Source organism: Sorex fumeus, unplaced genomic scaffold (assembly GCF_029834395.1).
Source record: "Sorex fumeus unplaced genomic scaffold, SorFum_2.1 ptg000061l, whole genome shotgun sequence".
NCBI lineage: Eukaryota > Metazoa > Chordata > Mammalia > Eulipotyphla > Soricidae > Sorex > Sorex fumeus.
The window spans coordinates 54,143,359-54,164,572 of NW_026606118.1; the positions used below are offsets into that span (position 1 = coordinate 54,143,359).

The 21,214-nt window shown below is 42.7% G+C and overlaps 1 pseudogene; it reads right to left on the minus strand.

Moving 5' to 3' along the window:
* Positions 1-2,491: 2,491 nt before the first annotated feature.
* Positions 2,492-21,214, minus strand: part of LOC130034399 (glyceraldehyde-3-phosphate dehydrogenase-like) — a 32,572-nt pseudogene continuing 13,849 nt past the window's right edge.

The window sequence follows — 21,214 nt, forward strand, 5'->3', positions numbered from 1 at the left end:
TAGTTTCCTTTCTAATCACCTTGTGAGTGTTGCAGCTGCTGACCTTGCAATCTCAATGCAAAGTTCAAGGTGGAGAGCAAAGGACTTTCTCTCTTTGAATTCTATGTCTTTTATTTGGGGGAAAAAATCATTCTCCAACATTTCTCACAGGTTCCTTCCTTCATATCATTGAAGATCGACTGGGGAGCATAGCAAATCTTACAAAGAGAAAAGGAATTGACAATACCTTGGTAAGGCAGATTACCCGCCCCCGCCCCGCCCCCCCAACCACCACCACCGAATAAAACCAGAGCTCTTTGGGGAAGGAAGAAGTAAGGAATAGGTGGCTGTTAGTGTGAAACAAATGATGTCTGTCACATGTTGTGAACCCTAATGCTATTGGCTAATCTGTAATACATGTAATCACAAAGGTCTGCCCTATGGCATTAATGCCGGCAATTCTCACTTGTTACATTGCTAAGTAAACCTGTGTATACTGCTGGAAAAAATCAAGAAGAAACTCTTTTGAGCATTGCCTTGTGCCAGGCCTTCTGCTATATAAACATAAAAACTAAGGTAGGATACTCAGGAAGAGAGACCCGGCATAACATTTACTCCCTTAATCTAATTTCATCACTGGTGATGGAGAGATGTTTGTAGCATCCTTGTAACAATCTTAATCAGTGACTTTGCAAATACTTTAACAGGGTATATTAGAAAAATTATTCTTTGAGTTAAGAAGACAGTTGTGCTCATTGTTTGAACAATCATGCAAGTTCGTATTTACAATTCCAGTCCTCCTTTGTCTGTGTTGTACAGTATCAGTATATTTTTTGCATTTTAAACCTCCACACCAAATGGTTTTAATTAGCCTTAGTCTACCACAGAGACAGTTTTCTCACTGTTTTAGAACACCAAGAGTAAACAAATGGATGCCTAGTGTTTCCCTGTAGACAACTGTTTGTCCTGGAATAGATTATTAACCTAAAATGGCCTATCCAACTGAATGGAGATTCTATTTTATGTTTCGGAGAGTCTCCTTTTTCTCTCCCTCTGGACATGAATAAGAAGGCATGAAGCCCTACTGTTAGTATCAGTGAGTTCAGGCAGAACAGAGTGCAGAGTCTGAAAACAGTAGAGATATAGAAAGAAAACATTACCAAATGGTTTTATATGGAACCATTGTTTCAATGAATCCTCAATTTTTGGACGTTTATCTACTTCCAGTTATGCCATGTTTCAATCTTTATAACATTTTATACATATATATGTATCTCTAGAATGTTCATTAAAAAATTTAAGTTGAAGGTTTCATCACTTAGAACTGAAAGCCTGAAACAAAACAAAACAAAACAAGGGGCTGGAGCGATAGCACAGCAGATAGGGCATTTGCCTTGCACGTGGCTGACCCGGGTTTGATCCCTAGCATCCCATACGGTCCCCCAAGCACTTCCAGGAGTGATTCCTGAGTGCATGAGCCAGAAGTAACCCCTATGCATCGCCAGGTGTGACCAAAAAGCAAAAAAACAAAAAACAAACAAACAAAAAAGCTTAACTGAAAGCCTGTTGACATCCTTACCCCAGATTCCAAAGTTGAGTATTATAATTGAATATCAGCTACCTGAGGTGCATAGATTAGCAAATAAAAATTAATAGTAGCAACAGAAATCAATCGGATTTGCCCTGTCTCCTTTCTTTCACTTTTTGAAAGCAGCTCTTAAACCAAGAATTAATTTATTTTTCCAGTGGTAGGGCATTTGCCTTGCATGCAGCCAATATGGCTGACCCGAGTTCGATTGCTCCGCCCCTCTCGGAGAGCCCAGCAAGCTACTGAGAGTATCTCGCCTGCACGGCAGAGCCTGGCAAGCTACCCGTGATATATTCAATATGCCTAACACAGTAACAACAAAGTCTCCAATGGAGACATTACTGGGCCCGCTCGAGCAAATCGATGAACAACGGGAGGACCGTGACCGTGACCGTGATCAATATTCTAAGCTAACTCTCATAAAAACAATTAATCTGACTTTTTTTGGGGGGGTCGCTGGCGGGAGAGTCAGGGTGCAGTATACTTTGATGATGGTACATGAAAAAGTAGGGTTCCCAAACCCCCTCTCAGTCTCCAGGGGGTACCACTGTCCTCCCATTGTTCATCGATTTGCTCGAGCAGGCACCAGTAACGTATCCATTGTGAGACTTGTTGTTACTGTTTTTGGCATACATATTGAATATGCTATGGGGAGCTTGTCAGGCTTTGCTGTGCGGGCGAGATACTCTCGGTAGCTTGCTAGGCTCTCCGAGAGGGGCGGAAGAATCAAACCTGGGTTGCCATGTCGGCCAGGTGGAAGGCAAATGCCCTACCCACTGTGCTATCGCTCCAGGGGGTGTGGGATGGAAATTTGAGGTCAGGAGATTCCCTGGGTGTTGGATGAGTGGGGGAAGGACTCTCGAACAGTCAAGCATCTCTCTCTCCCTCTTAGAGCTCTTGTTGGGGGTAATGATCCTGGGGCACTTACTCCTTGAAGGTTGTGTAGACCATGAGGTCCATCAGCCAGTTGCTGTAGTCAAACTCATTGTCCTACCAGGAAATAAGCTTGACAAAGTGGTCATTGAGGGCAGTGCCAGCCCCAACATCAAAGGGGAAGGAATGGTTGTCACATTCAAGTCACAGGATACAATCTGGTCCTCGGTGTAGCCAGTGTGCCCTTTGAGGGGTCCCTCCGGGGCCTGTTTCACCACTTTCTTGATGTCATCATCTTTGGCAGCTTTCTCCAGGCAGCACGTCAGATCCATGATGGACACATTGGGGGTGGGGACTATACTGGTCAATTTTTCTTTTAACTCCAGGATGATTCTGCCATAGCTGGTGTCATGGAGATGTGTTTTGGACTGCTTCTCAACTGTCAGACCAGAGTTTCCCAGAGGGGCCTTTCATGGTCTTCTGGGTGGCAGTGGTAGCTTAGACTGTGGTCATGAGCTCCTCCGTGATGCTTAAGTTGCCATTGAGGACCTTAGTCAGTAGAGGGTCAAGCAACTGGTGGTACAGGAGGCATTGCTGACAGTCTTGAGGGAGTTGTCAAACATCATCACAAACACGGGTGTGTTGGCAGAAGAGGCAGAAATGATCATCCTTTTGGCACCCCCTTTCAAGTGTGGCCCAGCTTCTCCATGGTAGTAAAGAGCCAGTGGACTGCATACCATACTCAGCACCAGCCTCGCCCTATTTGATGCTGGCAGGATCTCATTTCTGGAAGATGGGCATGGGCTTCCTGCTGCTGATGAACTTTCCATTCTTGGTCTTGACTGTGCCATTGAATTTGCAGTGAGTGGAATCATATTGGACTGGAGCGATAGCACAGCGGGTAGGGCATTTGCCTTGCATGCGGTCGGCCCGTGTTCAGTTCCTCTGCCCCTCTTGGAGAGCCTGGCAAGCTACCAAGAGTATCTCGTCTGCATGGCAAAGCTTGGCAAGCTCCCTGTGATGTATTCGATATTCCAAAAACAGTAACAACAAGTCTCACAATGGAGATGTTACTGGTGCCTGCTCAAGCAAATTGATGAACAACAGAGGGACGGTGCTATGGTGCTGCGGAATCATATTGGAGCATGTAGACCATGAAGCTGTGATCAATGAAAGGGTCATTGACAGTCACAATGCTTTTAACTTTTGCCATAGTTAAAAGCAGCCCTGGTAACCAGGAGGCCAATATGACCAAATTCTGTTCATTCTGACCATGTCTGATCATGTCTTGGGGACACAACTGGCACTGCACAAGAAGAGGCAGCTTCTATAGAACTGGGAGACTTTTTAAAGTTCCCTATTCATATATCCCCAATAGCAAAGAGTTTGTTATATTCATCTTTGTTCTGTTGGTTTTGGAGCTACACCTAGCAATATTCGGGATTTAATCCTGGTTCTATGTTCTGAGATCACTTCTGGTAACAATCAGGGGACTAGATGTGGTGCCAGGGATTGAACCAGAATTGGCTACATGCAAGATAATTCCCCCTACCTGCTGCATTATCTCTCCAGCCATTTTATATCCATCTTTGAAATTGGAATGGGAGTATTTTAAATGAAGAAATAGATTTAAAGAGAATTTAAACAAATGTTTTGCAACAAATTGTGTACTATGAGCCAATTTAAAGGATTTATTGATGACTAATGTTTCTAAGAAGGGGTTATAAAGATATTGCAGTATTTTTTTATGCCGGCAGGATTTTTATGAGTCTAAAAGTAATAAGCATAATGGAGAGACCACAATATTCCAATTCGATCAGCAGTATCTAACTTATTCACATTCTTGACACTGTTTCATATAGAGTCCTTGCGATATGCACAGCAGTATCCTATATGTAGTAAGCTTTCAGAGGAAAACTATAGCATGCTTTCAGCCCCCAAAAGACAATATATCAAAGAATGCAGAGTGAATAACAGGTGTTTAAATAGCTACCTGCAAAATTGGGTGAAAAATGCCCAAGAACCATGCTGGAGATTCAAGAGAGTCACGTACCTGGTCAGGGCGATCTGACATTCCAACGTACTGTAGAAAGTAAGTTTTGAAAGTTAATGAACTTCCAGGCTGAGGAAACAGAATGAACAAATGGTCCTTTAGTGCAGGGTTACTCTAATTAGGGAGTTATGATTTTACTGGTTGTGGAGCCAGATATAGGTGGTGCAGAGTAAAATTGAAAAGATACTTTGTATCCAATGGAAAGGGCCCTAAATATTTGCCTTACGAATTATTGCACAGTGCACAAGGCAGTAAGGAATGTTTAAAGGGTATTGAATAGATTGAGTTACAGTGGAACATATTTTAACTCAGATGGTCATACCAATATTCCACATGTGAGATGTGAAAAATAATTATATTTGAAAAATAATTAGAAATGGGAAAGTATTTAAGGATGACTGTAACTTTAAATATAGGTGGCTAGAAATCATAGGGAATAGAAAAAATTTCTCTGGAAGATTTTGAGTCTTAGGTATCTCAAAATAAAAACCACGTAGTCAAAATTCTGTAGATTAAAGATGGATGTTGAGGGGCTGGAGAGATAACACAGCGGGTAGGGCATTTGCCTTGCACGCGGCTGACCCAGGTTTGATTCCCAGCATTCCATATGGTCCCCTGAGCACCGCCAGGAGTAACTCCTGACTGCAGAGCCAGGAGTAACCCCTGTGGATCGCTGGGTGTGACCCAAAAAGCCAAAAAAAAAAAGAGAGAGAGAGAGAGATGGATGTTGAATAAATAAGTCAACTTTAAAACTCCATGGTAAGTTTTTATGATTATTTTTTTATTTTCTATAAGGCCCTGATTTTTCTGTTAACTTCAAAAAAAGTCAACCCATAAAATATTTTGTTTTTCAAACACAGACAAAATACGAAGTTATTCAACAAAGTGAGTGACTTCATTTGGACAATGGAGACTTAGATTTATCTTTACACTAGAAAAGTAATTCCACAAACCCAAATTGTAATCCCCAGAAAATTTCACTCTGTTTTACTTTGCATACCAGGAACCAATTTATTTTTTCAAGCGTCAAATACTCAGTGAATCAGAGAAAGTTATCTAATGGCTGGCAGTCAAAGTCTGTCATGAACACATAGTCTGTATCCTCACAGCTGTCACCCCTTGGAGACCAGGTCCCTGTGACAGTCCAAGTACCCCTCTTACAAGTGAGTACATAAAGTTTGGCCAAATTTATGAAATAAGTATTTGAGGATGCTGCCAGCATGGAATAACTGGACTTCCGCCAAGTCAAGTCAAGGGAGCTCTGAAAATACATTTGGCTGAAGAGCCCCTCTACTTGGCACCTCCTGTGACTGGGAAGCTACTATGTGTGCTGCACAAAACAGGCAGGAAAAAATAGCATAAACCTACCAGACTTCATACTGGTAGCAGGCAGAACTAAAAATGGAAAGTTTCATTATGGTGGACAGTCTTCTCTTAATTTATGAGTTTAACTGGAGGAAACATAGAAGATTTCTATTGTTAAGTGTGTATCTCTGAAAAGAGGTCACAGCACAAAGGCAAGTGCTTGCTCTACCCACCCAACCCACACGTCTGGGAATACACCCCAAAGCCAACAGCTTCATTTTCCTTGTTTCCCGTTCTTGGCAACAGGATGCCTCCTTGTGCTAATTGATTAAAAGGGTTAAAGGACAGTGGTAAACAATAGTCAAGGTCTTTGGCAACATTCTCCAGTTTAGAAAGGCACTTTTGGAGAAAAAGAAAATGCAATAAGAGTAAGACTACTATTCTTCAGAAAATAAAAGCAAGGCTGCTATTCTTGAGAAATTGGGAATAGATACTGTGATTTCTACTTGTCTGTGTGTATTTGACTCTCTTGTGTATCCCAGGACAATAATTAACCACCGGGTCATGAACTTATCTTAAACTACTAAGGAAAATCACAGTTGTTGGGAAATTAACTCAAAGCATAGCTTCGAGGCTAGGGAGATGGCTCTGAAGGAAATTGCACATGCTTTGCATGTAGGAGGCATGGGTTAGATCCCTGGCATCACATGGTACCCCAAGCACCAGCAGAAGTGATCCCTCAAGTTCTGAGCCATAGCTGTTTGCTCCCCAAAGCACTCAGGTGTTACCAAGAACCAAAGAAGAATTAAGCGATAGCACAGCAGTAGGGCGTTCGCCTTACAAGCGGCCAACATGGCCGACCCGAGTTCGATTCCTCCACCCCTCTCGGAGAGCCCGGCAAGCTACTGAGAGTACTCGATATGCCAGACACAGTAACAACAAAGTCTCCAATGGAGACGTTACTGGGCCCGCCCGAGCACAGTAAAACATTTAAAATAAATATATGTTTGATACAACACCTAAAAAAAAGGCAAAATACAGATCCAGCCAATAGTCAATGAGTCATAGTAGTCAATTAGTCATAGCAATTTCAACCTAACAAATAGCTCTTGAGTCTTTAGCACTTATGTGACTATTATTTTTTTAATAAATACTTATCAAGTATAACTATATATACTATTTGTCCCTTGAGAAGTTTATAATTAAACTCATTTTATTTAACATTGGATAATTCAAAGATGGATCATTTCTGAATTGTTTATAATGACTATAATGTAGTTGGGAATCTGAGACAATAGTAACATGTAAAGCAAGCCCTACTTACCAGGATAAAATGGTACATGTTAAATACCAGTTGATGAATAATCATAAATTTCACTGGAGTTCACAGGAAAATGGTATGAGAAACGATTTTAAGAGCTGGGTAGGAATAATCAATAAACAACTTAGAAGAGAAAACACCTTCTTGAGGGGCAATTATACCAAACATTGAGAGGAGAAAGAAATTCATTCTTTATACCAATATGTCAGTGACAGTGCGGTGCCTGCATGTCTGAGGTCTGTGACATCCTGCGCACATTCTAAGTTGACTGGAAAATATTATGTAATTTTACTGACAGAGCCCTATTGAGTTAAATGGTTTTGCACCATCTTGTATTGGAGAAATACTAGATGGAAATTTTCTCCTTTTTATGGAGAATAGCTGATTGCTTTTGAGGAGTGAGCAAGCTTAAAATCCCTGTGGAGTTCAGAAGTTTCAAATTCAATTTATTCTGATGAGTTTGTTATATAAACAATAACATCCCCCTCAACCATAGTAGTTAAATAAAATTGAGTAAGTTGCAATAGCACAGTGGTAGGGCATTTGCCTTGAGCGCAGCCAGCCTGGCCGAGCCGGGTTCGATTCCTCCACCCCTCTCAGGAAGCCCGGCAACCTACCAACCAAGAGTATCTCGCCAATATGCCAAACACGGTAACAACAAGCCTCACAATGGAGAGGACAGTGCTACAGTATTACTTTTATCACTATTTCCCAATATTTTTATTATGGTGTCCCTATGTCTGGCAAGTGTATAAAAATGGCGATGAATGAGGATTTCTTTTTAGCCATGCTTCCTTCCTCTTATTTATACTTTTTAGGGTCACATCCAGCAATGCTTGAGGTCTACTCCTGGCTTAGTGCTCAGGGATACATGCAGTGCTGGGGAGAGTACTCAATGCAGAGCATGTACTCAAGCCCTTTGAGCTTTCCCTCCAGTCCCACTCCTCTCTTCTTACTGCTTTGCTAAGGAGAAATGGTTCACTCAATGGAACACACAACCTTTGACAAAATTGCAGTCGTTGTTTTCCCACCCATTACATTTTGATAGCGCATCCTGTGTTTAAGCTTAAGTCTGTCAGGAACAGAAGCAGCAATTCAAGAGTGATTTGTGATACTTAGACCAATGGTCTAAGTCTAAAATAAAACAAGTTCATTTGGAGTCAAAATTTTCTTTTCCTTTTGTATTTAGAAAATAGACTCCAGCCCCTCTATTGTCCACAAAACAGCTGGGTAGCATTTTGATGGTGGAGAGAAAGAATGGATGTTTGTGCTGGGCATCTCCCACCTCACCCCTTTGTTTGAGGGTTTTCTCAAATAAATTAGATGTCTGCTATTCAGAAGGAGAGTCTAGGGCTACGGGAAAAAAGGTCTGGGATCAATGCCATACAATATCACAATATTGTCCATAAAGTATTATCTCCCCGTCACCTACTGCCTTCTCCTCCTTTTCTAAAAGCACTTTTTCAGGGTAGAGATGGTTATGTCATTTTGCAGGAATTTTCTGTACAACTCCTCCTGTTCTCCTCATTTTTGATGATTTTAAGGGTTTTTTTTTGCTGCTGCTGTTGTTATTTTGTTATTATTATTGTGTTTTAAGAGTGCTTTATGTATCTTGGAGATTAGGTCTTTGTCTGAAGTATGACATGTAAATATTTCTTTCAATCAGTGTGGTGTCTTTATTTTAGACTGTATTTTTCTTGCAGTGCAGAGGGTATTTTTAGGAACTCAGATTGGTAAAGAAGTCAAAATCTCACTATTTGCAGATGATATGATTTTGGACATGAAAGCCCTACAAACTCTACTAAAAAAGAATTAGCAGGCTGAAAAATAAACACACAGATATGTGCTGCATTCTTGCATACTAACAACAGTGTAGAAAAGAAAAAGAATTTTAATTAGAAAAAACTGTCTCTTTTAAAATTATATCCCCTCAAAAATAAAAAAAAATCTCAAGTATCTAGGACTCAATTTTTAAAAGATGGTGAAAGACCTATTTAGTAAAAAATTATAAATCATTTCTGAGGGAAATAAAAAAAAACACAAGAAAATGGAAACATTCATTTTCATGGATTGGAAAAATCAGTATCATTAACATATGATCCTACTCAAAGTAACCGATAGATGTACAGCAATTCCAGCAAAAATTTCTATGGTACTTTTTAAGGACATAGAACTAGTACTTCTAAAATTTGCATGTATCATAATACTCCCAAAATAGCTAATGCAAATCCCAAGTATAAAAAATGGGAGGCATCAGATTTTCACAATTTAATATTTACTACAAAGGTAGAGTAATCAAAAGTGCATGATATTAAAATAATGACACTCTCAGTAAATTAAATAGAATTGAACATCCAGAAATGAACTCTCGGGTGTATAGGTAGTTAATTATGACAGAAGGGTGAGGTGCATGTAGTGGAACAAGCATAATATCTTCAACAAATAGTGTTGGAAAAACTTAATAGACACGTGCAAAAAAAATAGGGTCCTTTCTCACTCCATATGCACTGTTAAATCTTGACCTCAAACCTGTTTCTGTAAAATGCTTGGTGGAAAAAAGGATTATCTTATGTGTACTGCAATCTTCATGCAAATTTCTATGGTATTTTTCAAGGACATACAGCAAGTATTTCTAAAATTTACATGTATCATAAAACTCCTAGAATAGCTAAAGCAAAACCTACATGGTCAAGAAACTTAGACTGTCCTTCAAAGTCTCTTTTCCAGATCAATAACTTCTTAAAGTGTGACCCCAAGACCACCAATACTAATAGTTTTAGAAACTTGCATACAAGGTGGTTGTTGGGCACTTTCCCAGATGAACTGCATCAGAAACTCTGGGGCTGGTGTCCAGAGACCTGTGATTTTGACAAGCCCTCCATGTAATTCTGACACATGCTTAAATTTGATAAGCTTCGATCTGGGTTTTATTGCCTCCGACCATCAAACAGATCTTATTTTTCCCAACAGGTTTCTTAAGGAATTTGGCTCTAGGATATATACTTTCCCTTAAAGTTTATCCATCATGCTTCAATGAAGGATGTCTGTGAAAGTATTCTGTATGCTGCCTTCTCTGAATTCCAGGACGAGATCATTCTATTTTCATAAGCTGCAGCTGGTAGCAACCAGGAATATACTTCAGAGCCCCTGTTCCTGGCAACAGTGGCACCTTTCCAGCCTGGAATGACACTTCCTGCAATGACTTTTAGTAGGAAAAGAGAGATTTTCTTTTTAAATGCTAGAAAGGGTTTGGTCACAAGATCAACACATTTACATGGAAAATCATGAATTTCCCATAATCTTGTTTCTCCTTTGGCATCCTTTGTTCCTTTCACTCTGTGACAATTCTTCTAAGCCTTTGGTCTTTCCCAGTGGCTTTACTCCTTATTGCCCTCTTTGTCCATTGTTGGGCTAGAGCGATAGCACAGTGGATAGGGCGTTTGCCTTGCAAGTGGCCAACATGGCCAACCCGAGTTCAATTTCTCCACCCCTCTCGGAGAGCCCGGCAAGCTACCGAGAGTATCTTGCCCACATGGCAAAGCCTGGCAAGCTACCTGTGACGTATTCAATATGCCAAACACAGTAACAATTGTCACAATGGAGACGTTACTGGGCCCGCTCGAGTAAATCGATGAACAACGGGAGGACAGGGACAGTGACAGTCCATTGTTACCTCTTAACTAAGTCTCCATGCCTGAGCATACGGTGTCATTATTGTTTCCTGATCCTTCTTTCTGGCCCAATTCCTTCTGTCTTCAATCCATTTTAATCACTACATACAAATTAGTTTTCCTTAAATCATCATTCTTGTCACTGTCTTGTGACAGCTCAGGTATCCCTACCTGCAGGCAGACTTTAAGTTTTCTGATGTCATTTGCAGCTTTCAGAACTTCTGAACATGATCCGAGTTGGTGTCTCCCAACAGTGCCCATAGATCCCTTTGCTCCTGATATCTCGTGGGTCTGCAATGCCCTCACTCAACATGCCAACATAGCGTCCGCACAGTCAGACTTTGTGTTCTGCCTGGTGTGGTGTTTCTTGAACATTTATCTACCAAAGGGGAAACTGGGCAAGTAGGAAGTACTTAGGCAGTTTTTAACATGTTTATATTGGAATGTGCTTTGTCAGTGTTATAACGTTGTTCCCGTAAGTGTAAAAAAAATAAATCTGGAATAAATAATATGCCTCATTGTTTTTCACTGTTTTGAAATGAGAAGTACTATGAAAACATTCCTAAAATGAACATAGCTCAGCTTGCTTTGGAATAGCTTCTGTGAAATTACTCACATATGAAACTCCTTGTCTTTGACACAAAAACCTTTTACCATCATAGGTGTATATGTATTAATTTTATTTAAGCATGGAAGAAGAATCAATAATATGACTTCCAAGTTTCTGACCTGTTGAACTAATTCATTTAGGGTTATAACCCTAACGAGAGCTCAAAATACCCCCCACAGAGATGCAATGGAAAAAAATAGCATAATTCCATTTCCAGTTTTATCTCCAGTTTTCAGTTTCTATTTTCATGTCTTAAACATTAGACAGTGACCTAATATGGGAGTGTATAATATTTTAATTACATTTTAGGTAATGTGGTTGTAACAGTGTTTTATTAGGTTTATGGTATTGATGCACAAAATTACTATCCCCCTCCCCCCACCACTACTACTGGAGTGCTTATGATGTTCCATCACTGTCCCTTTGTCACCTCTGGCCTGATCTTCATTCCTTTCACCCTTCCTCCCACTGGTTGGTTTTCAATTTTGTAATCCAAAACCATGGGTTTGTTATTGTTCAATACTGTCTATTCTCTTGTTTTGACTCTATCTTCCACAGATGAATGAGCTCAGCCAGTATTTGCCCTTCTCGCTCTGACTTATTTTGCTTCACGTGACACCCTCTGGTTCCATCTGCATTGGGACAAACTGCATGACCTCATCTTTTCTTACAGCTGCATGGTATTGCATTGTGTACATATACGATAGCTTCTTAAATGAATATCAATGCACTAAGGATTTGCCAATTTGTTTTGCTAAAGATGTGTGATTTAAAAAGAACTTAGAGACATTTGAGTGAAGAATAATAAAAGTCAGGGGAAAATGTTCTTCTATGGGGAATTTGAGATACCAATGGGGACTAATTACTAATGAGTAATAAGTTTTTATATCTGACAAAACTATTCAACAGAACTTTGTGTAATTAAAGGAATATTCTGAATATGTACTGACCAGGATGGTGCTGCTACTGTGGACATCATACTTGGAGGAGCACTGCCCTAGGAAATAGGGGGAAGTTCAACTTCATTTCAAATGTTTGGAAGATATTTTAAAAATGCTAGAAAAAGGTGCTATTTAAACTGATGGTGAAGCACAGAAATTAAGCTTTGCTATCTCATAAAGTATTTTGTGTTTTGATTTATCATTGATATAATATAATAAAGCTCGATATAATCAGGCTAATGTATGGAGGGATAAATAAAACTCTTGGGTGACATTTCAGTAAGAATTATCTAACTGCATAAGTGACACAGACTGTAGGATAACATTGGGTTTGTCCTTTCAGCCTTGCCACAGGGAACTTAGTTTACTTTAAAGCAATGTTCTTTCTGTATGAACACAGAAAGACAGTTAATATTATGCTTTGTAACTTGGGAGTTGATTGACTACGATATTATTTAGTCCTGGGCATCTTCTCTCTTGACTCAGTTGCCCTTAGTTCCTAGCACCCCCAAAAAAGGGTCCTGACAAGGGACTGAATGGACCCAGGGCAAGATGTGAGCTACCCTGGCATCAAAAAGGGCCAGGCCAAAGCACCACAATACTCAACTATAAGTTGAGAGCATGATCATGGACAAATGCTGTCATAATCCAAAAGTAATGATGAGACTAGGACCCTGCTGGGGTTAGGAAGACTAACCTGACCTGAGGACTGTGGTCTGTAATATATAGGAGATGTGCTCAGGAAAACCAAACTTTAAGTTGATATATCTCTTACTGTGCTCATACAGAATAACATTGCTAGAAATATTAGAAGTAGATTTACTACAACTATTCAAGTGAATTACTAGCTGAGGGGAACCAGCCACCACCATGCTGAGACCACTCTCCACAGGCATGAAGGTACCGGCAGAGGAACAAAGGCATGCAGGTCCGGGGGCTGAGATCTCCAAGCCTGCTCAGATCAGGGCTGAGCATCCTCCACCCAGATCCTCCATATTCCAGTAGGCAGGGGTCACACCCACCAACTGACCCCTGGAACCGTGTAATCCCATCAACGGCCAAGACCCAGAGACTATAAAACCTAGCTCCCGGAAGCATGCGGCCACATTTGCGGCCATGCGACCTCTTATTATCTCATTCTTACTTTGGACAAACTGGCAGGCTACTGAATGTAACCTGCCCACACGGCAGAGTCTGGCAAACTCCCCGTGGCATATCCAATATGCCAAATACCAGTAACAAGGATGGGTCTCATTCTCCTAACCCTGAATGAGCTTTGGTATGGCACTTTAAAAAAGAATCTCAGAGTTAGAACGAAGGAGACGTTACTGGGACCTGCTCGAGGCAATCGAAGAACAACAGGATGGTTGTGATGGTGATTGTGACTAGCTGAGGAAAGAAGAAAGCTACACACCTTGGATGGGATCCCGCCCTTAATCAGATCTCCTAGTAATCTAGAGTAATCTCTTTAGATGTGATTTTGTCCCTGAGTTAATCTCCTGAAGGAAGTGGTCTTACCCCTCATTGTTGATTTGTTAATGTTTGACCCACCTCTGTGTCACCACCCTATGTGATTGCTATATAAACTAAGACTGTAAGAGCCGAGGGGAAGAGAGTCAGAATCCAGGGTGTCAGAGTCAGAAGTGAGAGTGAGTCAGAATCCAGAGTGAAGGGCTCCAGAAAGAGAAGCAGAAGTGCTACAGAGAAAGAGAGATCGATTGAAAAAGACCAAAGGAGAGACTGCAGAGACAGAGTCAGAAATAGAGAGACAGACAGAAGCGAGCACAGTGGCACACATGGAAGCAGAGCACAAAGGAGGAACCATCCCAAACTGGTCCATACACAGGGGCTTGAGAGCACCGAATGCAGGCAGTGAGAGAGAGACCTCCAGAGAGCCTGCCGATAACTCACATCTTCCCATTCCATTGCTCGTGCATTTATATTTTTTTTACATCAGACAATATTATATTACTCACAAATAGGCACATTTCAGCACTTCCCCTTGCCTTATTTTTTGCACTTTTTTAAGTACAATTATCAGTGATGACGTACCCTATAGTGAAAGGGAAATCAATACACCTTTCATCAAGGTTCTCAGAAAGGACAGCCAGTTTCATTGTCAAAATGAGGATCAGGGAGATAGCTTAAAGGGCTGGAGCACGTGCTATTTTGGGAAGTGCAGGCTCAGTCCCTCACAATCTGGTCCCCCAAGTTTTTGCCACCAGGGGTTACTGTTTACCGTACTGACAAATAAGAAGCCATGTAATGAGAATTTTGAAACGCCAGCAAGACTTCCAGCACAAGAATGTCCTTTCTTTTCTTCTTTCTTTCTTCCTTCTTTCTTTCTTTCTTTCCTTTCTTTTTTTCTCTTTTCCTCAATCCAATAACTCTTATCAACATCTCAATACTAGTTATTTTTGTATGGACACAGTAAGAGATAACATTGAGGCTTGTAGGGAAGCTCTCCTGGGAACATCTTGCCACAGACTTGGACTACAGCGCTCAGGCCAGATTAATCATTCCTAACCCTAGCAGGGTCCGAATCTAATTATTACTTTTTGGATCATGACTGCATTTGTCCATGACCAAGCTCTTAACTTAGAGTTAAGCATTATGGCGATTTGGCCAGGCCCATCTCAATGCCAGGGTATCACATAGCTTACCGCTTGCTCTGGTTCCATCCAGTCCCTTGTCTTGACTCCGCTTTTGGAAGCACTAGGAAGAAAGGGCAGCTGAGGCTTAGGTGAGAGAACAGATGCCCAGGAGGAAAATGTCACTGAGAATCACATAACAAAAGCATGTCTTCTTGTGTCCTTACAAAAAGGACATTGGTCTGAATAAACTATGCAAAGGACCTAGGAAGAAGAGAAAAACAATATTTACAAGTCAACAGAGCACAAAGAAAATGTTACAAATAAACACAGAGGAATGGGAGCACTGTGATGAGAGCCACCCAATAAACCTAAACTACCTGAGGCTATGCAGGAAGAACAGAACAGTGTTATCCTACATCTCCCTTTTTTCTTTTTACAAAAACAAAATTTGAAACAGAGGAACAATTACAAATACAAAACAGTCTCATTAGTTGTAGTAAGATTTCAGTCCAACCCTGGACCCAGAGCAGTGCTTGTAGTAAAGCATCCAATTGTCCTGCACTGTCCAGGGGTGTTAAGAGTCACCAATGATGATGCTGTTGCAGGAACAATTCTTCAGGTTTGATCCAGACACTTCATGTCTTCAGAATGGGACTAAATGAGTTGTTCCTGTAACAGCATCAGTAGTAGTTGCAGTAATGAGTCCCAGAGGAGTAGCTATTAGGAGTCCAATAAATTTCAGGAAGCACTGGGTCATTCAGGGAGCACTGGAACAGGAGCACCACAACTTCTGGCAGGAGTACTTCAGTAGGAAAATGCAGCCATTCTCTGGTCAGTTTCATCAGCAATCATAGATGTGCAACCTAGCTTATGTTTGAGAAAAAACACTTTTTTAAAAAGTTATCAGAGGCTTTGAACATCAGGGTTTGGTCTCCATGCCTATGAGTAGAGAAAAGACAGAGGGAAGCTCCAATACAAATGGATATCCTAGAGAGAAATGAAAAGGTGTTCTTGTTGAAAGTCATTCTCCTTCAGGAATCTGTGAATTCCAAGGAAAGGATAAAAGTAAAGTAATGTTAATTCAAAATATGGAGGTTTGGCATTGTCCAATCGACAACCTGTAAAAACAGAGGTGCAAGGAATGCTGTAATGTGAACTAATAATGTGTTAAAGGAGCTAGAGGCCTTTGCTTCAGGTCCTCTGACACTGGCTCCTGTTCTTTCCCTTGTGACTTCCAGCTGAAATTGGTTTGGCGATGGCTTGGGGCTGGAATTTGAAGGGTTATGAGTCTCTGGTGGTCTGGAGTCCAAATCAGGTGTATGAATTCAACTTCTGATGAGATGTAACAGGACCCAAAGTTTCTCAGTGGGGTTATCCTTTGTTGAAACAGAAGCAGCTTCACACCCTGCCAAGGCCACAAGTTGCCCCCCACAAGTGGCTCTCTGGCACGGCCATGGCTCCAGAGGCAAAAGGACTTAATCCAGAGCCCAGCAGCTTGTGGCAGAAAAGTGAAGGGACTATGCATTAAACTACGGTGCCATGCCTCCCTGGGAGGGAAAGGGTATCTCTCCCTTCCACCTTTTTCGCCCCCAGCACCAAGGTGCCGCTGCCTCAGAGCTTATTGGAAAGCCAAGTATGAGCCGGTGGTGATGGGGCAACTGCAGCCTCATGGGAAGGGGGGCAGTACCGGTTCGTTCTTCACGCCCTACTGAGTCCACGAGTTGCCCCCCACAAGCGTCTCTCCAGCACGGCCATAGCACCAGACGCACAGAAACCAATCTCGTAATTATCTGGCTCTTGGCAGAAATCCCTCCAGACTTAATTAGTAAAATATCAGAAATGCAAAATCATGCAGCCACTATCGCGGTTATAGTAACCGTATTGGGGCAGGTAATATCCAAGTCTGCGTTTCCTGCCATCACTGGCTGCAGCGATTATACTGATTGGAGCTCTGAAACTCCACACTGGGGAGAGGGGCTGCAGCTGGGAACATCCCCTGATATTGCGGGACCTGGGGCTGGTGCCCTTGCAGGTTTCCCGAATTGGGGTCAACAGCTGCATCAAAATTGAAGCGACAATCTCTGGCCCAACGATTTCCCCTCTTACACCAGGGACAGGACCCAGGAGATGCAAGTCTGGCTCAGCAGTCTTTGGCCCAGTGGTTTCCCCTCTTACACCTGGGACAGGGCCCAGGAGGTGTTCTCACAGTAGCACATTTGGGAGGTGCTCTGCAGTCCTTACAAAAGTGGCCTGATTTTCCACAATTAAAACATCTTTTCTGAGCTTGTCTCTGTACAGTATAGGTCTCCAAAGCCTTCATCTGCACCTTATGTTTAACAGAACCAACATTCCTGCATGCTTTCAAATTCCTGATTATGTGGATTATGTAATTCTCTTTAACGGGTCTCAGAATGGCCTGGCAATCCTCATTAGCATTTTCAAAGGCCAATTGTTTAGTCAACAGCTCCCTAGTTTCCTTACGCTTTACCTGTATTTCAATGGCTTCCATGAACCTTCCCATGAAGTCTGCATAAGGTTCTGAGGCCCTCTGGACAATCTTTGTAAAACTTCCCTTAAATTCTACATCTGCTTCAATCCTCTCCCATGCATGAGGGCTGGTTCATGGACATGAGCAAAAACAGCACGAGGCAAGGTGATTTGCCTCTTTGGGTCGCACCATTTCTCTTCACCCATTAACATCTCATAAATCAATTTAATCCCTGGAAATTTTCGTCCAGCATGACCTAGGCCTTGAAGCTTTGCCTTGGCCTCATCACTGAACCATATCCTCTACTGCATGTACTAAGAACAGCTTAAGCACATCTTAGCAACCATGTGAAAATCTTGAGGTACCCAGTAAGCCTTTCTAGTCCAGTCTGTAAGATACTCCCTACAGTACGGAGCTGTAGGACTGTACGAGGCACAGGTCTTTTTGAAACGATGGAGAGAATCCATTCTTTTTTTTTTAATTTATTTATTTATTGAATCACTGTGGGAAAAGTTACAAAGCTTTCAGGTTTAGGTCTCAGTCATGCAAATATCAAACACATTTCCCTTTACCAATACTTATTTTTTACAATGAAGAACTCCAATAAAACCCCACCCCCCACCCCTCCCAGTCCCTGTGAGGCAGATGAAGTCTAGTTAGCACTCTATCTGCTTTGATTAGATTCATTGTTTCAATAAAAGATTCACCACTATTATTTAGAGTTTACCGCCCCCCAAATCAGACATGCTGAAAAAGCATTGTGAAGTGATTTGCTTTCTACAGCTGGGTTCAGGAATTAAATGTTGGTTTTGGATTTCTGCTATTTTACTTATTAACCCTGGAAGTATTTCTACTGAAAGTCAGATAATTAAGAAATTGGTTTCTGTGCTCTGTAGTCGTGGCTGTGCTGGAGAGCCGCTCTTGGGGGGCAACTGGTGACCTCGGTAGAGCGTGAAGGGCAGACCAAAACGCCCCCCTTCCCATGAGGTTTTAGTCGCCCCCACACCCCCGGCTCATACCTGCTGTCCACAAGGCTCCCATGCGGCCGCCATCTTTCTTTCCAGAGAGGAGAGGGCGAATGGGGCAACACCCTTTCCCCTCTGGGCAGACATGATGGCCTGGATTAACGCATAGTCCATTCACTTTTCTGCTCCAAGCTGCTGGGTTCTGCATTAAGTCCTTGTGCTTCTGGGGCTGTGGCCGTGCTGGAGAGCCGTTCATGGGGGGCAACTGGTGACCTCGGTAGGGCGTGAAGGACGGACCAGAACGCCCGCCTTCCCATGAGGTTTTAGTCGCTCCCGCTCCCCTGGCTCATGCCTGCTGTCCACAAGGCTCCCATGTGGCCGCCATCTTTCTTTCCAGAGAGGAGAGGGCGAATGGGGCAACACCCTTTCCCCTCCAGCAGATTTGATGGCCTGGATTAACGCATAGTCCTTTCACTTTTCTGCTCCAAGCTGTTGGGTTCTGCATTAAATCCTTGTGTTTCTGGGGCTGTGGCCGTGCTGGAGAGCCGCTCGTGGGGGGCAACTGGTGACCTCGGTAGGGCATGAAGGACGGACCGGAACGCCCCCCTTCCCATGAGGTTTTAGTCGCCCCCAAACCCCCGGCTCATACCTGCTATCCACAAGGCTCCCATGTGGCCGCCATCTTTCTTTCCAAAGAAGAGAGGGCGAATGGGGCAACACCCTTTCCCCTCTGGGCAGACATGATCTTTACAGCATACAGCCGAAGAGAAGGGCCACATGGAGGGCTGGCTCCACAGCCCCCGGAGAAAAAACCAGGTTCCAAAAAGAGCCGAGATCATCGGGAAGTCCCAGATGGGGTAGGTGCCGCATCCCGCCTCTCCCAGATGGAACCCCGGTGACCAGAAGCCTCTACAAGCATAGCTCGAGTATGCGGGAACTAGAACTTTTCCTCCAAACTGCGCGGCCGCGTACATCTCTCTATATACAAAGTCAATGGGAAGTAAATCACCCAACGTTTCTCCCTGAAAATCAGAGTTAAGTTTGGAGCATGGCCACAGCCCCAGAAACACAAGGACTTAATGCAGAACCCAGCAGCTTGGAGCAGAAAAGTGAATGGACTATGCGTTAATCCAGGCCATCATGTCTGCCCAGAGGGGAAAGGGTGTTGCCCCATTCGCCCTCTCTTCTCTGGAAAGAAGGATGGCGGCCGCGTGGGAGCCTTGTGGACAGCAGGTATGAGCCGGGGGTGTGGGGGCGACTAAAACCTCATGGGAAGGGGGCGTTCCGGTTCGTCCTTCACGGCCTACCGAGGCCACCAGTTGCCCCCCACCAGCGGCTCTCCAGCACGGCCACAGCCCCAGAAGCACAAGGACTTAATGCAGAACCCAGCAGCTTGGAGCAGAAAAGTGAACAAACTATGCGTTAATCGAGAATCCATTCTTAACCCGTGATAAGATGGAGGCTGCTTCTTCTCATCCTGGACTGGGCGATTGGGAGCATGTCCCGAGCAATCTGAAAGCTGCTCGGCTGAGTCACTATTGGACTCAGAATCTAAGGAAGTAGCAGCAGACTCATAATCCGCATCACTTTCATCTGATGCATTGCAAGTGGAGCTATATTCACCAACCTCAGAAATATTTTTACTACGAAAACCTTTTTGAGACTTAGGTACAGGAGGAGCTGAGGCCGTATTATCCCTAATATCCTCTTCCTCCTCAACTGTGCTTTTCCAAAACAGGAGAATAGAATTAACAATCTCCCATGCAACCCAGAATTCCATGGGGATCTTAGTCCCTTCCTTAGATGCCTTAAAGACATTTTTCTTAACTTCTTTCCAAATCTTGGTCTCTAGAGTCCCTTCATCCGGGAACCATGAGTTTAGTTCATAAACCACTTTAAAGCAGGACCGGAGCTGGTCTCTGGAAATGCAGTGTTCTAGGTCCCCTGTTCTGCGGGAGAGATACTGAATCAAATCCATAAATGGCTTGGTCCGTTCAGTCTGCCTTGAGAAACTATGAAAGATCTTGGGAAGGCCCAGAATCTGCCTGATCTCAGTGGGGGATTGCTGCTAGGATCCTAAATCCCATAAATAATCCTACTCTCCCACTCACTTTCTATTCTTACCTTTAGTTGGTAGCTCATGCTCGCTCAGGGAGAGGCCCCAAGGCTCTTCTCCTAGTCGCCTGGGTTCAGGGGGGCCCAGGCCACTCACCCAGCCTATGCAGGAAGTCTATGCAGGAAGGACAGAACAGTGTTATCCTACATGCAATGATTTAATGCTTATATTTATTTTAGTAGGTGTAAATTTAGGAGATCTAAAATGTAGATAATGACCCTCAAATTAAAAGTGTTTGTAGGAAATGTCAGGAGAGGGGTAGCAGAACATGTTCTGAGTACTCATGTCAAGTGCAAGGCGATTATTGAAATTGGAAATCCATCCCCATCCCCCATCACACACACACATATACACACAAACACACACAAGCATACACAAGCACACAGAAGCACGCACACAAAAACACACAAACACAGACACAAACACACAAGCACACACACAAACACACAACACACACACACACACACACAGACACACACTGAGCATATTTACCCTAGTAGAAAAAGAAAATCAATTTCTGGAATTCCCCGATTTAATTTAGTGACAGTCAGATGTTTCATTTTACCTCAGAAGGTTTTAAGAAATTGATTTAATTTCGATTCCCTCCCATTAAAAAGCGAAACTAAGGAAGTGCTAAAAAAATGTTCCAGAATCTATGATTCAGCTGCAGTGTCCAGATGCTGGGAATGGGGGCTCTTCCATTGTGGGCA